The 25,565-nt window shown below is 36.8% G+C and overlaps 1 protein-coding gene and 1 non-coding gene across 2 annotated transcripts in view; both read left to right on the top strand.

Annotated features, from left to right (window-relative positions):
- LOC125238593 (protein daughterless) overlaps positions 1-25,565 on the top strand; it is a 198,902-nt gene that overhangs the window by 113,022 nt on the left and 60,315 nt on the right. The gene's annotated exons all lie outside the window — the stretch shown is intronic.
- On the top strand, positions 23,607-23,679 carry Trnad-auc. The gene has a single exon. It is a non-coding gene; the product is annotated as a tRNA-Asp (tRNA).

The raw sequence follows: 25,565 nt of genomic DNA on the forward strand, positions 1-25,565 counted from the left end.
ACTTAAGAAATCAATATTTATAGCTTGCGGGCATTAAAAGTGCGTGATGACTGCGTATTTTTAATTAAAGATGTTTGTATGTTTTTTTTTAATCATGGACCCCGAAAACGGTGTTGGCCAATGGAGTGACGTCACATAATTCAGATCAACTATGGAAATTAGAGGTAGTAATCTGATCTCCATAGAAGCAACCTCTATTGTATTAAAATTCATAGTCGTTGACGGGTGTGAATTGAAATATTTTTTTCTAAATATACTGACGTCATGTCATAGATATTCTACAGATTAATATGGCTGATGTTGTTTTTGCCTGATCACGTAAAAGTAGACTTTAAATTTTTTTTTTGCGGGTTTTTAAGTCGTAATAAAATATGGTACTATTTTTTTTCGTTTAATTAGACAGTAATTAATAATATAAGACATACTTTGAAAACGGGTCAAGTAGCCTATTGAGACGATTCTAAAATCCCAGTTTTTGCCTCCTTCAGCAGAGGTTGGTACAGTACAGAGTTGGTACCGTTGTTTTTATTTCTAAAACAATCCAAGGTTACTTAAAGCCTTAAATAAAATATCAAGAAAAGAAAGCCCAGACTTTAAATGGAGGAAGAAAGTTAAAAACTTCTACAACACTTAGGGGATCGATGCTGAAAGAATACGGAACTGTGGAGTTATTACGTATGACGTTCGGCTTGACGAATGCACCCACGCAAACCAAACCTAGCTAAAATCATAGGTTTAATATAAGAAGATCATACCATCCCATACATTAGAATGCGACCGCCTAAGAACGCGTATACACTACACCACACATAGATGGCGCCACAAAAAAATGCCTTGTTGCCATCGATTATTTGTAGATTGGCGTTAAGTGTCACTTTCGAACCATAAATCTATGTCAAAAGTGACACTTAACGCCATGTACAATTATAATCGAATGCTACATTTTTTTTGTGGTGCCATCTATGTGTGGTATAGTGTATTTTAATGTATGGGAATGGTTGTGATCTTCTTTTATTTAATCTTTGGTAAAGTGAACAGTAAACTGCAAAACTTTCAATTTCCCGAACCTCAAATAACCATACGGATGCTACAAAAAGTCGTGTGTATTTATACACTATATATACTTTTGAGAATATCGTATATACGGCAAATTGAATTGGAACTGCCTAAAATGTGGAACTAGCCCATAAATATTGCAAGTCACACACTCTTAACCACTTTTACACACGTGAGACATTGCAGTGACAGTTTGCCAGCGTCTAGCCTACGCCACAATTGCCCAAATCCCACAGTCGACTTCTACGACACCCACGGGAAGAAAGGGGGTGGTGAAATTCTTAACCCTTCACTACACTGGCCAATAAATTTGCGAGATATATAATAAAATCACATAAAGATTTTTGTAACTATATCAGTGGATAAACGCTTTCATGGTTCATAGCAATTCAATAGCAATATCGGTTCAACAATAAGGGACGCGGCAGAGCAAAGTTTTAAACGGCCAAGTTGGGCCTATGCAAGTTAGGCCGTGCATGTTTTATGAACTTGGCGAGTCACGTACGTTCTTAGACTTGGCTTTTAGGGCTTAGGAACAGTGTGTTCGAGAATAATATTTGTGTAAACTGGACGATACTAAATAGTAAATATTGGTAAGCTGAAGACCCGGGTTCGATTCCCGGCTCGGCCACCAGTGGGCCTTGTCGTTTTTTCTTTCGTGTATGATATTTATTTCAATTTATAATAGTATAATGGTAAATTTTTTGAATATTGTATAACTAGCTTTATTAATAGTGTGTGAACCTGCCTTAAAAATCTATATTATTTGTGGTCATGGTTCGTTAAGAGGGCTTTCGTGTTAAAAATAGTGAAATCGCAACCGAGCGCTCGATCATACTGTGTGTGGTATCAAATTAAAGGGCTTTGCGAGTAGTTTATAAATATATATCACATTATAGGACTTTTTCTACTTGGTCTAACAAAATATGAGAAAATGTCCAAAAGTAGTAATAATTGTACCGGTGAAGGCTCGTTTTCAAAAAATTGGCAAAAATCAATAATAGCAATTTATAATCACTAAGGCATAACAGCAATTTAAGTAAATGTTGCAGATTAATTTAGTACAAAACTTACTTCGATGTGATGTAGATTTTCAAAGAAATTGTCACTTAATTTTAGGTAATTTTTGAAAAAAATTGAATTCGCCTTAGGCTAGTTTACTCTTTTTCAAAAACCTAAAATAAAAATCTAGTCTGAAATGATTGTGGTACAGGATATACGAATTATAAATTTACCCGTTTTAATATTCAAAATTGTCCAAATTTTACAAATAAGATCGACTGATTCAGCTCTATACGTGCGTTTTTCTAAACGTGCATTAGAGAAAAATTCATAATTAATTTAGTGAGATAGTTTTCAAAAATCCAGTCTTATAAAAATCAAGATAATAAGATGCTCTAACTGGAACTTGAATTAAATAAATCTATTGGATAACGGAAAGTGTAGTATTTCACCGACTAAAACTATCAATTTTACATTCTTTTGACGTTTTTTTTGAAAGCAGCCTTAATATTTCTTGTATGTGGGTAGCTTTTGCACATTGTAATTTTTCCTCAGTCACCCGTTGACCACGAATGGTGTAAAGTGTTCGAAACGTCGGGATGTTATAAATTCATTATATACGCGATAGTTTTATTTCATGAGTAACTATCGCGGTAACCGAAGACAATATTAATTAGATATATGTTATGTATAAGCGGGTGATAGCCTAAAAGCGATATCTTTTAGACATCCTTTGAGATTAGACCGATTTCTTCATCAAGAATCAATAAAATATAAAAATTGGGGAACACCTTATACACAGATCAACCTAGCCCCAAACTAAGCAAAGCTTGTACTATGGGTGCTAAGTGACGATATACATACTTATATACCTACATAGAAAACATCCAGGACTCAGGAAAAATATCGGTTATCATCACACAAATAAATGCCCTTACCGGGATTCGAACCCGCGACCGCGGCTTAGCAGGCAGGGTCACTATCACTACGCGCTAGCCCAGACCGGTCGTCAAATTTTCTCACTTGATCCGAAAGGAACTGGTGAATTTTTAAAAGACCCGATTGTCGGGAATCGAATCGAAAATCGAAAGGCCGTAATAATGTCCGTTCGTCAGTGAATCGTCTCGACCGTGTCTGCGGAATATCGAGCGAGTCGCGTCTACGAGATCGGGGTATATGTATATTGTATTATATTAATGGAGGCAGTAATCAGGATAGTTGGATACTAGGGTATTTTGTAGAAGCACAGAATATACTATAATAGTACAAGTTTAAATTAACAAGAAAGATAGTTTTTTGGAAATAATTTCATTTTAGGCACAAGCTTTTATCGCCGACTGTACCTTTTTTTCAACAGTCATCTACTGCTCCCCGAGATGTTTCCAAAAACCCTTTACTCGATGAGGATAAGACATTTCATAACAGAGTTCCTATCATCAGCTTTCTGCTCCATCATCAGATCAGCTCCATAATACCGTAATATTGCCTTGTCACGTGATTTACATATGTTTGCAAAATTTCAGCTCAATCGGAAACCGTGAAGTGGGTCAAATTTACCTTCTACATTTTGACCCAAACTAACATACTAATAACAAGAAGGCAAATTAAATATAATTTTTAAGAAAAAAAAAACCGCCTTCCTTTGCTGTTCTGGTGATAAATACTTTCAAATGTTGGATTATGTTATCAATTCGTCTGTATATGTTTGTTATTCGATATCTCCGTCATTTCTGAACCAATTTTGAAATCTGGATGATTCTGAAGTACTTACAGATGAGAATGATTATGAGAACGGAACTCTAACCAGGGGCGGCTCACTCTTCATCAGCAGTTCCACTGCACCAAATGTGACTGTTCTGGAGTGCATGCTGTTCTTATAAAAATACCAAAGTCACTATAAGTGTGCCGTTCAGATTTGAGGAGTTCCGTTCTGACCATCATCAGCAATTCCACTGCACCAAATATCACTGTTCTGGACGTAAGTGCATGCTGTTCTTATAAAAATACCAAAGTCACTATAAGTGTGCCGTTCAGATTTGAGGAGTTCCATTCTGACCATCATCAGGAGTTCCAATGCACCAAATGTCACTGTTCCGTACGTAAATGCATGCTGTTCCTTTAAAAACACAAAAATCACCATATGTATGCCTTTCAGATTTGAGGAGTTCCCTCGATTTCTCCAGGATCCCATCATCAGAACTGGGTTCTGAGAAAAATGGGACCAATCTGTATGCATATACATTCAATAAAAAAAAAATTTCAAAATCGGTTTAGTAACGACGGAGATATCGAGGAACAAACATTTAAAAAAAAAAAAAAAACATACAGACGATTTGATAACCCCTTCCTTTGAGATTTGGAAGGCGGTTAAAAAGCTTGTAAAATAAAAATATTACCCATTTGGGGTGAAGTTTTCTTTCTATACATTTAATAACATTTTCAGTACAGATGGTGCTTTTTTTACGCACTAGTGCGAGAAGTGGTTCATTACATGCCAGGTCGAAACTTCGGAGGGCCATCTGGGTGCGTAGCCGAATGGCACAAACGCTCACGAAACGCTCACGAAACGAAACGCTAGTAGATATCTATCTCTATCGCTCGTGCGTATTGGCGCGACAGAGCCAGTCAAACTGGCGCGGCGTTTCGTTTTCGTTTGGCGTCGGAGAAATGCCATTCGGCTACGCACCCTGTACTGAAAAACGTCGTACGATACACGTGCGATAAGGATATTCGTAACTCGTGTCGATTAAAATTAAAACACTCTTCGGTCGTGTAATAATCGGTCGTTTAATTTATCGTTATCGCCACTCGTTTCGAACATCCTTTTCCTGACCGGTCTGGCTCAGTCGGTAGTGAGTCTGCCTGCTGAGCTGCGGTCCTGGGTTCGAGTCCCGGTAAGGGCATTTATTTGTGTGATGAGCGCATATATTTGTTCCTGTCATGGATGTTTTCTAGGTATATAAGTATGTATTTATCTTTTAAAGTGTTATATCGTCGCTTAGCACCCATAGTACAAGCTTTGCTTAGTTTGGGGCTAAGTCGATCTGTGTAAGGTGTCCCCAATATTTTTTTTCCGCACTTGTTTCGTAATGTGCTATATAAGTATCGTAATTTATATAAAAATAGACCCCCTTGCATACAAATTTGTGCCTTTGCAGCTGACTGTACCTACTTACAAGTAAGTAGATAGTTATGTGTTGCAGTCATAAATCAGCGCTATCAGAGTGCATATTAAATACATGTGCTCTATATGTGCATTTGTGCAATACTCTCGTTTGGAAAGTCGTTTTGAAATTCATCTATCGTTGTTGAACTGCAACTTTGCCGACCCGTCGTAGTCAGTAGTTAATTTTTCAGTACACATGGTCGTTTTTTTACGCACTAGTTCGAGAAGTGGTTCATTATAAGCCAGGTCGAAACTTCGGAGGCTCATCTGTACTGAAAAACGTCGTACGATACACGTGCGAAAAGGAAATTCGTAACTCGTGTCGATTTAAAACACTCCCTTCGGTTGTGTTTTAATTTATCGCCACTCGTTTCGAACTTCCTTTTTTACGCACTTGTATCGTAATGTACTATTGCACTTTATGTGGCAAAGTGTAAAATTAAAATATAATAATTAAATAAATATTGGGGACACCTTAGCTACCATCCACATTCATAAGACGCATGTCTTGCGGCGCGTAACGGACGTCTCCGCCACGCCGCCTGAATGTAATTCAAAAAACGTCTCCTCAGTACATTTTGTATAGGAAGGACGTAAGACGCGCTTGGGGCGCGTGGCGGAGACGTCCGTTGCGCGCCGCGAGACACGCGACGCCTCAGTTGGGTTGGGACGCTGCCTTACACAGATCAACTTAGCCCCAAACTAAACAAAGCTTGTACTATGGGTGCTAAGCGACGATATACATAAATACTTAAATAGATAAATACATACTTATATACATAGAAAACATCCATGACTCGGGAACAAATATCCTGTGCTCATCACACAAATAAATGCCCTTACCGGAATTCGAACCCAGAACCGCGGCTTAGCAGCACTGTTTCCCCCTCGCTAGGAAACGTGTTGGGCCATTTTTTAGGGTTCCGTAGTCAACTAGGAACCCTTATAGTTTCGCCATGTCTGTCTGTCCGTCCGTCCGTCCGTCCGCGGATAATCTCAGTAACCGTAAGCACTAGAAAGCTGAAATTTGGTACTAATATGTATATCAATCACGCCAACAAAGTGCAAAAATAAAAAATGGAAAAAAATGTTTTATTAGGGTACCCCCCCTACATGTAAAGTGGGGGCTGATATTTTTTTTCATTCCAACCCCAACGTGTGATATATTGTTAGATAGGTATTTAAAAATAAATAAGGGTTTACTAAGATCGTTTTTTGATAATATTAATATTTTCGGAAATAATCGCTCCTAAAGGAAAAAAAGTGCGTCCCCCCCCCCCTCTAACTTTTGAACCATATGTTTAAAAAATATGAAAAAAATCACAAAAGTAGAACTTTATAAAGACTTACTAGGAAAATTGTTTTTAACTTGATAGGTTCAGTAGTTTTTGAGAAAAATACGAAAAACTACGGAACCCTACACTGTGGGTGGCCCGACACGCTCTTGGCCGGTTTTTTTTCAAAGTTGTCCACCCCACTTTTTTTGTAACATGGGTATTTTTACGTGATTCATAGTCAATAAAGAATCGCGAGGTCTTTCGATCCTGATAGGAGAAAAAAAATGTCCCAAGATTTCCATACATTATTCAAACCTTCCATTCCGTTACCGCCATACAAAATGTATGAAAAAATGGTGACGGAATGGGAAAAAACCTTGGGACACCTTCTTTTCTCCTATAAGGATTGAAAGAGCTCGAGATTCTTAGTGGAAACCACATAAAAATGACCAATTCCAAAAAAAAGTGGGGTGGACAACTTTGAAAAAAAATGGCCCGTTACATCCTGTAATGCCAGCTGTAAAAACGCATTTTATCCACTAGTGGATAAAGTAATATGACCTTAAATATCAAATCAAATAGTTAAATTTGCTGCTTCAAAATTGATAAAAGCGGGTGAATCTAGTGATGAGGATGATTTACCACCTGTGGAACTACTGGAAGCAGTTATAAACGCGTTTTTTGCGTTGTACTTTTCTCACTATACTTATTAATCCATACTAATATGTATTATAAATGGGAAAGTGTATGTGTCTGTTTGTTTGTCCGTCTTTCACGTCAAAACGGAGCGATAAATCGACGTGATTTTTTAAGTGGAGATAGTTGAAGGGATGGAGAGTGACATAGGCTACTTTTTGTCTCTTTCTAACGCGTGCGAAGCCGCGGGCAGAAGCTAGTGTAGGTATAATTCAATGTCTGTGTCAACTTTTGCAATAATGAGTATAATGACCATACAATTAGGGCAGGGCTGACCCAAATGTACCAAGAAAAGATAACCTAGAACAAATAAACTAACTACAACAACTATAATAAAAGGCGAGCCAGTTCCTTTCTAATATAGCCAGCCGTCTCGCTCGCACGGACAATGTGCAAGAGGGACGGGACACAAGTTGTTTCATTACACTTGTGCAAGTTTCCGACTTGGGGCTTTTGCATGCGGGGGCTGTAAAATATGTATACACTGATAATAGTGATGTATTGATAACATAACACCCCGTCGTTTTTGAGTAGGGGGTTAAAAAGTTAGTCATGATCAAAACTGCAATAATTTTTCGCTTGCAATAACCGCTTTCCATCAGGCGGGCCGTATACCTGTTTGCCACCGACGTGGTATAAGAAAAAATCAATTTAAATTAATGACATTAGAATTTTACATATTTTTCATAGTTTTCACTTTCACTAGCTAACCTAATTTTGATAGCGTAAGACTTAGGGTTGAAAAAAATTTTTTTTTCAGAATTATGAAAAAAAAAACAATTTTCTTCACGATTTTTTTTTCATGTTTTTATTGAAGCCAGAAAAAAACCGTTTTTTTGCAACGCTACGTAGACTGTAAAAACATTAGAAAAAGCTAAAATTCCATAGCAATTGTTTTATTAAACAATTTAATTTGACAGAGTATTTTATTTACATCGATCTATAATAGTAATTACGATTCTAATGCGGAAAAAACGAAGTTAGAAGCGAGTGAATTAAAGCACGACCAAAGGGAGTGTTTTCAATCGACAGTTACGAATTTCCTTTTCGCACGTGTATCGTACGACGTTATTCAGTACAGATGAGCCTCCGAAGTTTCGACTTGGCATATAATGAACCACTTCTCGCACTAGTGTGTAAAAATAAAAAAACACCATCTGTACTGAAAATTAATATAAGTACGTATTTAATACAAAAATTAAACTTCAGTTACAGTTCTAAAGAAATCATACTCAATTTAAAATTAAAACTACACATTTCTCATAGGCACAGCAATCGAATACAATTCAATAAAGTACACGAAACTGTTCACCAAATCGCCAAACTATAACGTAATTATAATAAAACTCCAACTAATCATCACTTATATTATCAATTATAGCACAAATTACGTTTTCCACTCACACGCACGAAAGAAAACACCCCATACACTCATCTCTCTCACACGCTATCCCCTCTCGCTCACAAAACTGGGGGGAGAAGTGTGGCAACGTCGCGCGACGCTCGAAACGTAATAAGTATGAACTGACAGTTATTGAGATATGACTTTTCTTGCGGACTTTTTTGAATGAATTGACTTGATTAATTTAGATACAAGTTTTAGCGATGTTTTTGGAAAATTATCGTATGTAATATGGGTTAACTTTTAAAGTATCTTTAAACGTACGTATTTTTGGGAACCTTAGTTTATTCATTCTGACTTGTATAGAGTGCCTGAATTAATTTTAAATAGGTACTTACTTAGACATTTTAGCGAAGTTTTTCATTTTTGCAAAACTTTGTAAATTTGTACTTATGTAGATATGTAAGTTTTTTTTTAAGTCACTATGTACGGTTTTATTGTAATCTTTTGCTTTGAATCCGAATGTATATGTTTCGATAGATAATTCTGTAAGAACTTCTTTTTAAAACCATTTTGCCCCCTAGATATAACTTTTTAGTCAAGTTTATTTCGTTCTTGTAAAATAGAAGTATAAATAGTTTAATGTATTGTTTTTTGTTGTAAAGTTGCATTATAATTGTAATAATTATAACGCATTTAGAGTAGTTATCGCTATGTTTTAATTTAGTGGGTTATTTTATTGAAATGTACTCATACTAGTGATAGATGTTTCGGGAATTAGTAAAAGTACTTATTTGTAATTGTTACATTTTGTTGCTGTATCCGTAATAATAGCAAAAATTAAGAATAATAAAGCTGTGTTTTCTTTATGTCACTGAAGTGAGCACAGGAGGAAAGCCTGTAAAAAAACTAAAAAGCTTTTTTGCTACATAAATAATAGAGATATTGCTATCATTATCATTAGATGTTCAAGTTTTATGGTTACTCGACAACCCATCAAAATAAAGATATAATACCTAACAAAAACGAACTAAACACTAACCCTAAACTAACCAGCCCAGGACCGGGATAAGTGGCGTACACGAAGGGAGGCCTATGCTCAGCAGTGGTAGAGGTGTGCGCCGGTGGCTAAATCGTCGGCGGCGGCGTCCGGGCCTAAAATGACCGGCGGCGTCGGCGTAATCGGCGTGATCGGCGTAATAATTAAAAACATGTAATATTTAAAAAAAAACGGCACTTCTATAACCGGCGTTACAAAGTACATGTAATAAACTTTTTATCGTGAGTCCTGTGACACAATTTCATGTTCTAATGAAGATTTTAGCAATATTAATAGCAAATTATTTCGTTTTTGACTCGAAATTTGTCACTAACTTGATAATGATATGAACCGCATCCGGACATTTTTGCCACGCCGCCGCCGCCGATTATTAAACGGCGTGACCTTGATGGTTACTAAACTGCTCAAACTTGGTATTTGTATTTGCACTATTTGGATATATTTTTGGACTTTTTTATGCAATATTTGTTACAATTTCCCAATAAACTTTACTATGAATAAAATATCTGTTATTCAGCAGTAAGACAGATGAGGGACTTCAGTTCTTAATGGCATGCAAAAAACTGGGCATGCGGGGAGATCTGTGTGCGATTTTGCTTTGACTTACGTCTTGACTATAACCAAATGGTTACAGCGCCTACGAAAATACCAGATCTGGAGAGCCAAGACTACATTGACTACCACGTATTATTCAAGATTTCAGGGCTCCTCGAAAAATACCTATGTGCCCATCTGTGTGTAGAACTATAGTTTGGAAGGGGACGCAATGGTTTTTTTCGTCCTAGTTACTCATAGAGGTATACTACCCAGGTTGGCTTCACTTTGCGTGATCTTGATTTCGTTGCTGATCTGGTTTTGCAGAAATTGAAGCTTTTCATTATAATTCTGTATGGTTACAACCATCGGCAAGTGCCAACCTTCATTTAATCGTAGGTATCTTGTTTTTTATGTAGCTTGTTTATATGTGGCCCACTGCTGGGCAAAGGCCTGTCCTTTTCATCCCCACTCATTACAGCTGCCCGCTCCCGCCAGTCATTATGAAAAGGCATCGAGGTCGTCCTTTTGTCTTTTATCTCTTTTTTGGTCTTTCCCTGCCTGGCTGCGGTAGCACGGTAACCATTCGTTGCTACTTTGGACTACCGATCCGGGTATTTATCGCATTAACAGATGGAAAATTAATCAGTGCTGACATTGCTGCACGACGCAAAAAACTAAATCAGTTTTCTGGATTAACTATCTGATCCAACTCAAATTTGTATTCCGAGAGCTATATGCCGGACATTCGTTTCCACCATAGTTGTGTGTAAACCTCTTTTTTTTTCTCGACACTCGTCAATTGAGTGCGCACAATGGAATCCCTGTGGTTGTGCTGATGATGTGTGTTCCTCCGATTATTATTGGGGGGTATGGTGGGCCTTTCCGCGTCACGCCGACCAGCAGTGATCTATTGTGACTGCTGTTTGTGATTAAATAACCTTACTCATGCCCGTTGAATCCAGGAAGTTCCAGATTTTTTGGACTGTAAGGTCTTGTCTCTCTAAGGCCTCTTTACCAGTTTCCAAAGGTCCTCATAAAGAATCCTCCTTGCAGATTCATGGTAATTTAGAAAATAAATTATTTAATGGAAGCCAACAATGATAAAAAAATATTTTGAGCTATCAAAGGATAATTATTAGGGTAATCAGTGTTTTTTCCTATCCCGTGTTCATTTACGTGTGTTATTTAACTCACTGTTTATATCAAAGCATACGTATTATTTTAATATAAGAAACACCTCCTAAGTCCCCGCGTACTTGTACAAGTAGGTACAAATTAAATTCGAGTTTGAACTCTTATATGAAAGAAAGTTCCAAATTCAAAATCGAAAAAAATGGCCTGGGACTTACGAGGTTCAATTCAAGGTCACGCCAAATTCGCGCCGGAAACACGCCGCCACCGCCGATTTTTGGCAAACGCCGTTGCTGATCAATTTTTAATCGGCACACACGTCTAATGACACAGAACAAGCCAAAAATTAGGAATTATTTTCACGTCGATCTCACGCCGATTTCACGCCGGTGAAATGATCGGCGGCGTCGGCGTGGCAAAAATGACCGGCGGCGTACGCCACGCCGGTCGGCGCACACCTCTAAGCAGTGGGCGATTAATGGCTGAAATGATGATGATGATGAACCCCCCTTAAACGTACACTAAAGTTATCATGCCGATAAAGTTCGTTTGTCCCTTTCCGACGTATTGGTTTGATAGAAATCAAAAAGAGAAAGAGTTGAGTTTGAAAAAAATATTAGTGATAGAAATTAAACCAAAGAACTGGTCAATTTCCATACAAAATAAACCATTTTCATTACCATTGCGTATTATTATTATCTGACCAAACTCTTTCGTGTATCCGTTTCCTATAATGTTACGCGACCGTAATTCGTTTTTTTACGACCGCCCGCCGCTCTGCGGCATTATAAACTCGTTGTACAGTCAGCAGCAGAAGTAGCGTAGCGGGCAAGGTGTTCAAAATGAACTTGACACGATCTTATTTTTAAGACAATAAGAGCGTGTCAAGTGGGCCATTTTTTTCAAAGTTGTCCACCCCACTTTTTTTTTTGGATTTGGAAATTTTTATGTGGATTCCACTCAGAATCGCGAGCTCTTTCAATTCTAATAGGAGAAAAAAAGTGTCCCAAGGTTTTTTCCCATTCCGTTACCATATTTTCATACATTTTGTATGGCGGTAACGGAATGGAAGGTTCGAAAAAATGTATGGAAATCTTGGGACATTTTTTTCCTCCTATCAGGATCGAAAGACCTCGCGATTCTGAGTATTAAACGCGTAAAAAATACCCATGTTACAAAAAAAGTGGGGTGGACAACTTTGAAAAAAATGACCCAAGTTCATTTTGAACACCTTGCCCGCTACGCTACTTCTGCTGCTGACTGTACTAGTAGATAAATAGGTCGGTTTTGAAACGGTTTGTCGCCATCAGAAAACTTCTTAAATTCTGTTAAATCAACGTAAAAACGAATTTATAAAATAGTGGTAAGGTAACGGACCCAATCATGGACAGTTTAAGAAAATTTTTCGCCTGTTTTTGATATATCACTGATAAATGTAAAACTTCTACCGCCAAGCGTGTTAAATCTTGAATGTCCTATCCTTCTTTTGCATTTTAAGCGTATTGCAGAATAGATACTGCTATTGGTTTCCTTATTAACAAATTAAAACGAGGTGTTTTTTCTCCAGTCACGAACGACAGTTCTCCAGTAATGGATCCCTCTATATGGACAGTGAAATAAGTCTAAAATTTTACTTTTAAGGACAACTGATACTCAATGAGTAAATTTTTTTATACGCCAAATAAAATTAGTTTGCGTTATTTTAACACAGGATTGTTTACGTTTTGTGTTTTTTCTAATTGTTTTTTTTTTGCTCTGTCTCACGAGCATTTTGCAAATATCCTAAGAAGCTATTGGTTTCCTTATTAACAAATTAAAACGAGGTGTTTTTTTCTCCGGTCATGGACGACAGTTCTCCACTAATAGATCCCCCATTAGGGACAGTGAAATAAGTTTAAAATTTTACTTTTCTTTTAAGGCCAACTGATACTCAGTGAGTCAATTTTTTATACGCCAAATAAAATAAGTTTGCGTTATTTTAACATAGGATTGTATTTTTTCTAATTGTTCTTTTTTTTGCCCTGTCTCACGAGAATTTTGCAAATATCCTAAGAAAACAGTTCTGATTAGGAAAACTTTGATAGTTGCGTAGTAAATAATACCCTGATGCCCTGCAATACTGATCATTTTGAGAAAAAATAGCAATGTGACCCATTGGTCTAGGAAATGAATAAATATATAATAAACTAGCTTTTGCCCGCGGCTTCGCTCGCGTTAGAAAGAGACAAAAAGTAGCCTATGTCACTCTCCATCCCTTCAACAATCTCCACTTAAAAAATCACGTCAATTCGTAGCTCCGTTTTGCCGTGAAAGACGGACTAACAAACAGACACACACTTTCCCATTTATAATATTAGTATGGATTATGGATAACCTAAATATTAGGGAAAACCTGGTATAGTATGGCAACCCCAGTCAGTCAAACGTGCTCATATTGAAATCATTAAAACATTTGAGTACATGCGTCACGCAGATAAGATACACTGGAAATCTGATACGTTCAAATATAGATATAATTGTCAATGGATACCATCGATACCGAAATGACGATTAATGTCATTATGAAATCAGTCAAAAGCAAAACAACTAATGTTAGTGACAGTCACAAATATGTGTACGCATTTTTAACCCCCGGCGCAAAAACGACGGGGTGCTATAAGTTTGACTTGTCTGTCTCTTTGTTTGTCTGTGTGTGTGTCTGTCTGTGGCATCGTAGCTCCCGATCGGATAAATCGATTTAGATTTTTTTTTGTTTGAAAGCTGAGTTAGTCGGGAGTGCTCTTAGCCATGTTTCATGAAAATCGGTCCACTACGTCGGGATTTTTTTCAAAATTTTAATCCCAAGAGAGGTAGGCACTAGTTTTACGAAAGCGACTGCCATTTGACCTTCCAACCCGGAGGGTAACTAGGCCTTATTGGAATTAGTCCGGTTTCCTCACGATGTTTTCCTTCACCGAAAAGCGACTGGCAAATATCAGTCAATATTCCATTGTCAAGACATTAGAGTTTAATTTTTAGATGTACTCTGACGTTTTGAGACTATACATCTCTTATTAATTATTGTAGCTTTGCACTTAAGTTGAATTTATATGAAGTATTTCACCACCCCCTTTCTTCCCGTGGGTGTCGTAGAAGGCGACTATGGGATATCGGTTAAATTGTGGCGTAGGCGAGAGGCTGGCAACCTGTCACTGCAATGTCACAGTTTCGTTTTCTTTCAACCCCTTATTTGCCAAGAGTGGCACTGAAGCTTTAGTAGTTTCATGTGTTCTGCCTACCCCTTTATGGGATACAGGCGTGATTGTATGTATGTATATGAAGTATTTTTTGTAATTGTTGACGTGTAAAAGTGCCCTTGGGCCATTTTTTTCAAATTTGTGACCCCCTCCCCCCTTTTTATTTATTTATTTAAACTTTATTGCACACTAAAAATGTACAGTTACAAAAGGCGGTCTTAATGCTACATGGCATTCTCTGCCAGTCAACCTTTAGGCCAAACAGACAAGACCAAAAAAGGTGCGGGGTATGTGAAGAACACTAAAGACTTGATTTCACTTCACTGTCACTTTTTTTTTATTTGGAAATTTTTATGTGGCTTCCAGTCAGAATCGCGAGCTCTTTCAATCCTTATTAGGAGAAAAAGTGTCCCAAGGTTTATTTCCCATTCCGTTACCATTTTTTCATACAGTTTGTATGGCGGTAACGGAATGGAACGTTTGAAAAATGTATGGAAATCTTGGGACATTTTTTTTCTGCTTTCAGGATCGAAAGAGCTCGCGATTCTGAGTATGAATCGCGTAAAAAATACCCATGTTACAAAAAAAAAGTGGACAACTTTGAAAAAAAAAATGGCCCTATTATAGTGCGTGTTCCGATATTTATGACAGCTTTGGCTGTTGAGATATATCTGATGGCGACGGTATCATGTAAACGTTATCCAACGATCGTGCTATTGACAGCTCCGATATAATAGTAAAACAAGGGAACAAGCGACGCGAGAATCGAACATTATGTAACTAAATCATGGATAGGTACTTTGTGGCAAAAAAAAGTAAAAATATTTTTTTGTTTGAAATAAACGAAACAAAAAACGTTACGTATACTACGTGTGTCGCTTAACTTCAAACTTGGGTAAATCTATTCTGCTTTAAGGTTGAATATATAAAAAAACTAAGTTAAAAAAATTGTGATAGGTATCTGAAAGATAATCAACCTTATAGCAGAATCGATTTACCCAAGTTTGAAGTTAAGCGACATACGTACCCTGCGTCCCTATAGTCGACATCAAATAATATCACACCATGGTAGATGTATATGATAATTTGATAAACAAATACTTTCAATTTTATTTAATTTTGATTACTGTTCTTTTCAAATTCTTTTCAAAAAAATGATAAGTGGGGGGTGATTTTTTTTTTCATTTCAACCCTAACGTGTGATATATTGTTGGATAGGTATTGAAAAATGAATAGAGGGTTACTAAAATCGAATTTTTGATATTGTTAATATTTTCAGTAATAATCGCTCCAGATTCTCTAACTTTTGAACCATACCATACGTTTAAAAAAATTTGAAAAAATCACAAAAATGAAACTTTATAAAGACTTTCTAGGAAAATTATTTTGAATTTGGTAGGTTGAACAGATTTTGAAGAAAATACGGTAAACTACGGAACCCTACACTGAGCGTGGTCCGACACGCTCTTGGCCGGTTTTATTTCCGAACTTGTACCGTATACATATACTATGTTGTGTATATTATCGTGAAAAATCAAACGCTCTTGCATAGGCAAGAGCGTTTGATTTTTCACGATAATATATCTTCGGTTACCAAGTGCTGATACTGATTTGCGATATCATATAATGAATAGGTATATGTTGTCAGATGAATACCACATCACAATAAGTATATCACTGTTATTGTATTTTTATACATTTGGTGAAGATTAAACAAATTAAGTAAGGAATCTAGTAATAATTGATATTGATTGGATGTAATCTATATTGTATTTGCTTTCAAGCACTTTCTTTTGGTATTAATTTGATATAATGATTATTATCTACATTGATAAAGATTTTTGAAGCTGACGTTAGTTTTTACGTAAAAGTGTGTTTACAAAATTTAAATATTTATTGTATGAAACGACGGTACTTTAAAGAATTGAAATTGTAGAGGTTTAATAACAATTTAAAAAGTATAATCATTAAATTAGACAAAAATTCTATTGACACCTAAAAGCAAAGAAACATATTCAATTAGAAAACATTAAATTTGCATATTTTCCTACTTATGCCACAGTGGTTTATCAATTTACAACTTATCGACGCAAAAGAAAGCGTTCCAATAAACTTATTTCCAAATTACAGAACATTTTATCGTAAAAAGAATTTCATAAAAGGAGAATGAAATACGGCCGAAGGATGAGCGCCTAAGCCACTGAAATTTAAGAAAAAAAAAGTTGCGTTCAGAAACTTTAACCTCATTATAGTAACGTTCGCGTTCTTGAGCGCGCATTTAGTGGCGGAGTGGCAACGTCGCTTGCCGCGGAGTTTCCAGGGCGGGGAGAGCTTTTATTTACCCTACAATGGGGTAATTTCTTGGAATCCCAAAAATTACTCGGATGTCGTGTTCTGTACATACTTTTGTGAAAGTTGTTTATATTATCTCAGAAATATATAACAAAATAAAATATACTGAAAATGGGGCCGCAGTGAAAAAGTATAAAAATGATGTAGGTTAGTTTATTAAACGGGACATTACAAAAAGAAACAGGCGTTAATAAAATGATATCAGGTGTTGTGAAATGCTATTTGTTTAAATATGGGACACGGAGGTGATAGAAAAAAGAGCGATAAGACACGTCTTCTTACTTAACAAGTCCATTGTTTACTTTAATTGTCAACCAGTTTCATTCAATTTATCTATCATTGTTAAAAATATTGAGACTTCAAACATTTTATAATTATAATTTTATTTTATGTTTTCTTTATTTATCTATAAAATAAAAAAATATTGTTTGTGCAAAATGTTATCTCAATTATAGAGAAAATCAATTGATTGTGAATGATCGTATTCGTTGTATTCATTATTTACAGAAAAGTTTTATTGCCTGCAATTATGGTGCTATTTGTATTTTCAATAAAATGTAATCCAATGCAATACGATAAAACAACAAATAAATGATCTCGTAGAGTGAGACAGTTTTAAACATATCATATGTAATGGCTAACTGAAAAATACATAATTTGTGTCAAATTTATGAAAATGTGATGTTTATCATGTCACTCCTTCACTTGGTTTTCTTCAAGTCAGTACAAAACTTTTTCCCCAAGTTGTCGATATTGTAGGGTAACAATTCCCCCGCCTGGCAACACCGCGAGTGAGCGGCAGTCGGCCCCAAGCGCGCGCCCCACACGCCCGCGTCGCGTCGCCCAACGAACGTACAAACTTTCTGTGATGTAACTAAACCTTATCAAACTGTTTACACCAACACTAGTGTTTACGTCCGTTTCTGATTCAGTGGACAGTTCAAATTTCGAATTGTGATGAGTGTAAGTTTTTCAGCCAGGAGTGTTTAAAAAAATCATCGAGTGTTTTTAAAAAGGATCTTACACATGACTGCTACATTTTTTTTTAATTCAGTGACGGTAATTTTCTATTATTTTATTATTGTCTATGGAAGATCTTTGCTTTCTATTCCGAAATACTAGTGAATATTTTGTTTTCGCAGTGTTTTTGTTTTTAATTTAGTGACAGTAATTTTCTACAATTTTATATATGGAATATCTTTTGTTCTCTTGTCTGAAATAGTGCATATTTTTTCGCAGTGGTTTTTTTGAGCAAAAAGTGAGTTTTCTTTGTTTACGCACGCTGGCACAATGGATACGCATAGGCGGGCGTTTGAAAAAAAAAAAACATTGTATACCATTGTTGGATACTCTATAATCTTCGAAACTAGGTGAAAAATGCTTAGTTTGATACATTCTTTAGAAACATGGCATGTAAGCGCAAATCTCAATTTTCATGACAGTTTTTTTGGATAAAATACATTTCTTAAACAACATACCTAAACGCCTTTTTGGCGTAAGTATAAATAACATTTGGTGTTATCCGAAATAAACAATTAATAATAATAAATATCAGAAATTATTTTATTTTGAAAAATATTTTGACTGCACCGATATTTTTATGTTATTATAAATAATAAAAAGTCGAAAACACTTAAAATTGACTGGAGCATATTGGTTGTGTCAAAAAAAGTTAATAATTAAGATATTATTAACCTTAAACGCTAAAAGTATTTCTTACGTATTTCAAAACCCGTATACCCACAAAATAACCCCAACACACTTTAATAATCTCATTCTAAATTACCCCATCGCACCATCGTCTAGTTTTAGTTATTATAACACGTCCAGTCACTCTATTGAGTCGAGATAACATCTTTAACGATAATATTATTAATCATTATAATAATATTATAACATGTGACTAAAACTTATGCAATATGTTTGAAAACGCCATTTGTATGGGAATTATGTGACGGGAAAAGGGACCATGGACTGTGACATTTGTGACGGTGTAATGTAAAAGGTACTAGCGATGAGGACGCTAGGAAAAGCTGGTAAATGGTATGAAATCCATACTAATATTATAAATGGGAAAGTGTGTGTGTCTGTTTGTTTGTCCGTCTTTCATGGCAAAACGGAGCGACGAATTGATGTGATTTTTTAAGTGGAGATAGTTGAAGGGATGGAGAGTGACATAGGCTACTTTTTGTCTCTTTCTAACTCGAGCGAAGCCGCGGGAAAAAGCTAGTGTGAAATATATATTAATTAGAAACAATTAGGTATGTTTCGATTAGTTTATAAATTTCCTGAAGGCACCAACCAAGTCAACCTACATAAGGAGAAATATATCGTCACTACTTTGAAAAAATCTCGTATCTCACGCTGTTCCTCAAAGTTGAAACGCAGTAAGTCTATATGCATTCCATACATACTTACTACAATTTTCTTTTCATTGACAGACGAAGATACAAGTTTTTTTTCAAAGTAGTGACGATTATGTTTACGACCGGTCTGGCGCAGTCGGTAGTGACCCTGCCTGCTACGCCGCGGTCCCGGGTTCGAATCCCAGGAAGGGCATTTATTTGTGTGATGAGCACAGATATTTGTTCCTGAGTCATGGATGTTTTCTATGTATATAAGTATTTGTATAGTATATATATCGTTGTCTGAGTACCTGCAACACAAGCCTTCTTGAGCTTACCGTGGGCCTCAGTCAATCTGTGTAAGAATGTCCTATAATATTTATTTATTTATTATATGTCTGCCAGAAAGTGGCCGTTCGTAATGAAACGTCGTTACTGCATTATATATGACTCCAGATAATTACTAAACGAAATAATAGTACGCCTGACCACGAACCGGTGATTATAACATCCAAGTTATTGTAATTGTAATACAAGAGCTTTTATTATTAATAATTTGAAGCCCTGTAGCGTAGTCATAGTCCATAGTTAAGTCTGTAGTTCCTTAAAAAAAAACAAAATTTTAACTGCAATGGAATTAAACAATATAAGGTATAACGGAGTAATTACGACTCGGGGGCAATTTTCTACTACTCAATTTTTCCATGTTTTTCAATTTTTTCATCATTAAATAGAGTGTCTACTGGTCATAATATGCCCATAAATATTATATGGTATGCGTGTTCAGTGGATACATATGCTCACATGCAACTCAAGATAATAGTGTAAAACATGAAAAAAATTCGATCACTTGAAAATTCTTTGCCGAAGCCTTCTTGAGCTTACCGTGGGACTCGGTTAATCTGTGTAAGAATGTCCTATAATACATATTTATTTGAAGGTGCTCCTTCTCCATACAATGGCTATAATTTTCTGAAATATTTGATAACGAAATCAATAAATATGAACACTAATTGAAGAAAAAATTTTATACAGTCAAATCAAGAGTGAACAGGCATCTTCTGAGCGAGCTCACTCCATCGTAGGCCACGTCCTTTGCCTTTGGCTAGTCTGAGGCCAAGAGTAAGCCCAAGTTAAAAAAAAAAAACATTACATACTCGTGCCGTGCAATATTATGACTTACAAAAAACATACAAATAAAATAGTAACAAGTTAATAAACCTCAATTTAATCCAATACAGTATGTCATTATAAAGACCTTCATTAAATTGTAATTGAAACAGTACGAGGGCACTAGGGCATTCCTCGTTTTAGTCTAATTTCGCTTAAAGTGTTGTTGAACTAGAATAGTACGTTACGATACAAGTGCGAAAAAAGGAAGTTCGAAACGAGTGGCGATAAATTAAATCATGACCGAAGGGAGTGTTTTAAATGGACACGAGTCGATTTCCTTTTCGCACGTGTATCGTAAGACGTTTTTCAGTACAGATGGCCCTCCGAAGTTTCGACCTGACTTATAATGAACCACTTCTCGCACTAGTGTGTAAAAAAACACCATCTGTAGACGTCAGCAGACGTCTGTAGACGATGTTATTAAGCTAAGCATCAATTTACGAACTCGGATCCAAAACAGAAATCTTTTTTCCGAAAACAAACCAAACTTTGTTCGAATCATGATTTTACGACGAAACCGAAACTTTTATCAGACACTATTATTGTATGTAGCAGTGGCGGGGCGTGAAAATTTTCATTGGTAAAGCCGGAGGGGTTTTTCGAATATGTTTTGTATGGACTTCTACAGATACTAGAGAATTTTAGGGAACCCGTTGGGAATCGAGTTGTATCGACGCTCCGCCATTGGTATGTAGGTATTTATTATTTTTCGTCTGAAGTCTGTTTTAGGGCAAATCGAAAATGGTAGTTTTCAATAGGTACCAAATTTAAATAAAAAAATGAATACATTTTCAATAATTGCACAGGAAGCTTTTTAAATGTTGTGTTGTCAACCTGACATGGTGGTCCTGCCCCCATGTAACTATAAAAAGGGGTTAGTTTCAAATAAAATCTCCCCTCCCTTTCACTCGTATAGCAAGTGTGACACGTCTCTTTCTAGCACGATCACCCCTCGGTTAGTATTATGAAATCAGGTTTCAACTTGACAAGATCGGAAGATAGCTTTTTGAACTTATTTATGGTTGTTAATTATTAAATAAGTTAGTTATAAAACAGATACTTAGCTTCGGACTTGAGTCGAACTAAACTGGCTACGATTTTGGTAGCCTTATCGGTGGCAGGGTTAAGTAAATGCCATAATATCATACAAATTTGACGTTATAGATAACACGTGCACCGGCTATACTCGTATCTTATATATATTTCTACCACAAAGAGTCAGTCTGCGTAAGTTTTTATACATTTCGCTCGCTATTATTCCAGTTCCCCCTTTCTTCCCGTGGGTGTCGTAGAAGTCGACTGTGGGATATGGGTTAAATTGTGGCGTAGGCGAGAGGCTGGCAACCTGTCACTGCAATGTCACAATTTGGATTTCTTTCAACCCCTTTTTGCCAAGAGTGGCACTGAAACTTAGTAGTTCATGTGCTCTACCTACCCCTTTATGGGATACAGGCGTGATTATATGTATGTATGTATTATTCCAGTACAAGAGCTTTACATAGAAATTAAGTTACACGCTGGCGAATATCTCTGGTCAATGTCAAGTTCGTAATAATCGTAATTAAGCTATTTTTCCCCTCACTGGCTCAGAAACACGTGTTTTGTCCTTTAATACCAGCGGGTAAAAGCGCATTTTATCCACTAGTGGGTAAAGTAATTTGACCTTGAATAGAGTCAAATTAACTGCATTAAAATTGATAAAAGTAGGTGAATCTAGTAATACAGATGATTTACCACCTGTGGAACTACTGGAAGCAGTGATAAACGCATTTTTTGCGTTGTAGTTTCCTCGGTATAGTGAGGGGAAAAGTTTTGTGTTACACTCGGGTGCAAATGTATTTTACTTCTCGTGTGTTAAAAACTCGCAAGTTCAGGATTTTATTCTCGAACCACTCGCTTCGCTCGTGGTTCAACTATCCTTTCACTTGCTTGTTTTTCAATTCCACACTCGGCGTTAAAATACAACTTTGCCCCCTTGTATAACAAATAACTATTAGACCAAATACTACTAGAATAGAACTAAGCCTGTTATGACCTAGAGTCACCGGCATAAATAAGTGATGATTTCAGTACCTTGTCACTTTAACGTCATGTTTGAAATGTCATACGAAATTGTCAAACGATTAAAAGCGACAAGGTACAGAAATCATCACTGATTTATGCAAGTGGACACTTTGAATTTCAGAGAATGCCTTTCGGTTTTAAATATACCCCATGCTTTCCAATAAAGATTTAGCCGACTTGAACAGAACGAAGTCCAATAATTGTCATTGTAAACGTGATGCTCATAGAAATTTGACAATAATGATGATAATTCCACACTTTATCATTGCCAATACTGCTATGTCAGTAGCCAATTAAGTCAGACTATATTCGCAAAATAGTACACGATGTCCTATTGATATTATAGCTTTTCGGTGAAGGAAACATCGTGAGGAAACTGGACTAATTCTAATAAGGTCTAGTTTACCCTTCGGGTTGGAAGGTCCAATGGCAGTCGCTTTCGTAAAACTAGTGCCTACGGCAAATCATGGGATTACTTGTCAAAGCGGCCCCAGGCTCCCATGAGCCACATCCCATGCCACGCAAGGAGGATGATGAGTACATTACTATGGGATAAATTAAAACACTACTTAGGAATTTATTTTTCGCATGGGTATCGTACGACGTGTTTCAGTACTGATAGCCCGCTGAAGTTTCGACCTGACATGAAATTAACCACTGCGTTCCAGTGCGAGCAAAAAGCACAAAATGAAAAATATTTTCTCTTTCAGACAACGATAGTAATACTTTTCCCTCCTTGAAACCTGCTCTATAATTACCGGCAAATTGCATCGATTTTTATTCGCGACCACATTAAATATGCACTGACGTGGCGTCTTCGTACCGGCCGGGAAACGAGGCATTACCACGTGGACGGCAAATTGCAGGTTTGGCACCTCGTGGAGGTTATATGTCACTGCGGCTGAATATCGATTGATAGACACTGCATTGAAATGTCTTTGAAGTGTCCTGTTTTTGCCCTTGAGGTAAGACGAAGTAGGACTTCAGTTCAGACCATCGGCTTATATTAATTAGAATAAATTTAAAAGTGGAAAATGTCTGCCTTGGGTGAGACTTGAACTCACGGCCGCTGGATCGATACTCCAGCGCTCTGCCAACTGAGCCACCAAGACTACGGGCTACGGGTCCCATTAACCTTAGTAGTGGAAAATTAATCTGGCTTGGTTGAAGTCTTGGTGGCTCAGTTGGCAGAGCGCTGGAGTATCGATCCAGAGGCCGTGAGTTCAAGTCTCACCCAAGGCAGACATTTTCCACTTTTAAATTTATTCTAAGCCTAGTGGCATCGATTGCAGACGTTTCTGCTAATCAGAAGTTAAAATTTATATTAATTATAAAGAGAAAAGAAGAAGATGAGGTACCAAAAATATGACCAGTCACACTTCGAATCTTGGTTTAGGTTTAGTTAGAGATGGTGCCATCTGTGGTGCCATAAAAACTTGTCCCTATCACAAGACTTTCTTCACTGCAAAGTTTTTTCATTGGGGACTAAAATATGGAGGCATTTTAGAGGCTACACCAAAAATGCATTTACTACAGTGCTGGCCATATTACACACTATTTTGAAGAACTACAAGGGTTCTCAAAGGTCGGTAACGCATAGTGACTCCCCTGATGTTGCTTATGTCCATGTTCGGCGAAGACTGCGTTCCGGCAGGCGGCTCGTCTGCTCGTTTGATGCCTATTTCATTAAAAAAAAAACTTTTTAATGAATTATCTCGAAAACCACAGATGTCATATATACCATAGATCAAGCAATCGTATCTACTTAGGCCCACTTGCACCAGGCACCAGTGGCGGGGCGTCAATACAACTCGATTCCCTACGGGTTCCCTAAAATTCTAAAGTGTCTGTGGAAGTCCATACAAAACAGATCCCGAAAACCCCTCCGGCTTTATTAACGAAAATTTTCACGCCACGCCACTGCCAGGCACTTAACTGACTTAACTCAATACATAGACTTTAAGCGATAATCTACATTCAGAATGTAAAAGCTAATTCTGAAAATGGCTAATATGATAGCTAACGAGATGTCCTATCACCCCTTTTCGTTTTGGCGTTAGTTCTAGAAGCACCAAGTATGATAGTCACATATTTTGGACGACCTTTGATTGTTACATCATCCTTGGCGCGGCCTTATAATATTGTTATTAGATTTCCCTGTCGTTGATTCATTCGCAATAAATTTAATCAAAAATGATCTAGTTGTTACCTACTGTCTAGGTACTGTTATCTGATAATCGATGGAATCAGGCGTTACTTTGCGGAAATCCATGTTAATCGTAAACTAGAACTTTCCTTTGCTAATCCGCGAATAGATAACGTGCAAAACGAACGATAACGTGGGTGCGTGTCAGTTGCGGGACTTCGGACCGTCAACATCAGCTCCTGAGGATGCCTCGTAGAGAGGCGAAACACGTGTCGAGTTTTGTATTTTTGGTGGTGGGTTGTTATATTTATTTGCGTATTTATTTTTATTTTTGCGGTGGGAGGGTGGGAAAATTAATTGCATGTAAAAAATACGCAAGTAATTATAACAGGTTAGCACTGATTGACTTGTACGTTATCTATTCGCGGATTAGCAAAGGAAAGTTCTAGTTTACGATTTACTGTTATCTGATTAATTTATTTAGGACTAGCTTTTGACCGCGGGTTCGCTCGCGTAAATAGTAAAATTGAATGTTCCATACAAACTTCCACTCCCCATTATAGAAAAAGGGGGGGTTAGAAGGAGACAAAAAGGAACCTATGTCACTCTCCATCCCTTCAACTATCTCCACTTAAAAAAATGCGTCAATCCGTCGTTCCGTTTTGCCGTGAAAGAAGGACAAACAGACACACACACTTTCCCATTTATAATATTAGTATAGATTTAAATCCTAAATCATTATCTGAAACCGAAGTCATATCCAGCGCGAATATTTTTAGATTTTTAATGAAAATTTCAAAATATTCGTCCGTTTCGGGTAAAGTGGTGTGATTGCAGTTGGTTAAGAGCTCTTGGGTCGGTGTGTTTCAAAATGTCACAACTTTTAGTTTTCTGTCCGAAGTAGTGAACTTTTCCTTAAGTATGAGTTTATGCTTAAAATTTTAGAAAGTGCCTATCTTGATTTTTTTCTAGTTCTATGTGA

The sequence above is a fragment of the Leguminivora glycinivorella genome, chromosome 24 (assembly GCF_023078275.1).
Source record: "Leguminivora glycinivorella isolate SPB_JAAS2020 chromosome 24, LegGlyc_1.1, whole genome shotgun sequence".
In the NCBI taxonomy this organism is placed as follows: domain Eukaryota; kingdom Metazoa; phylum Arthropoda; class Insecta; order Lepidoptera; family Tortricidae; genus Leguminivora; species Leguminivora glycinivorella.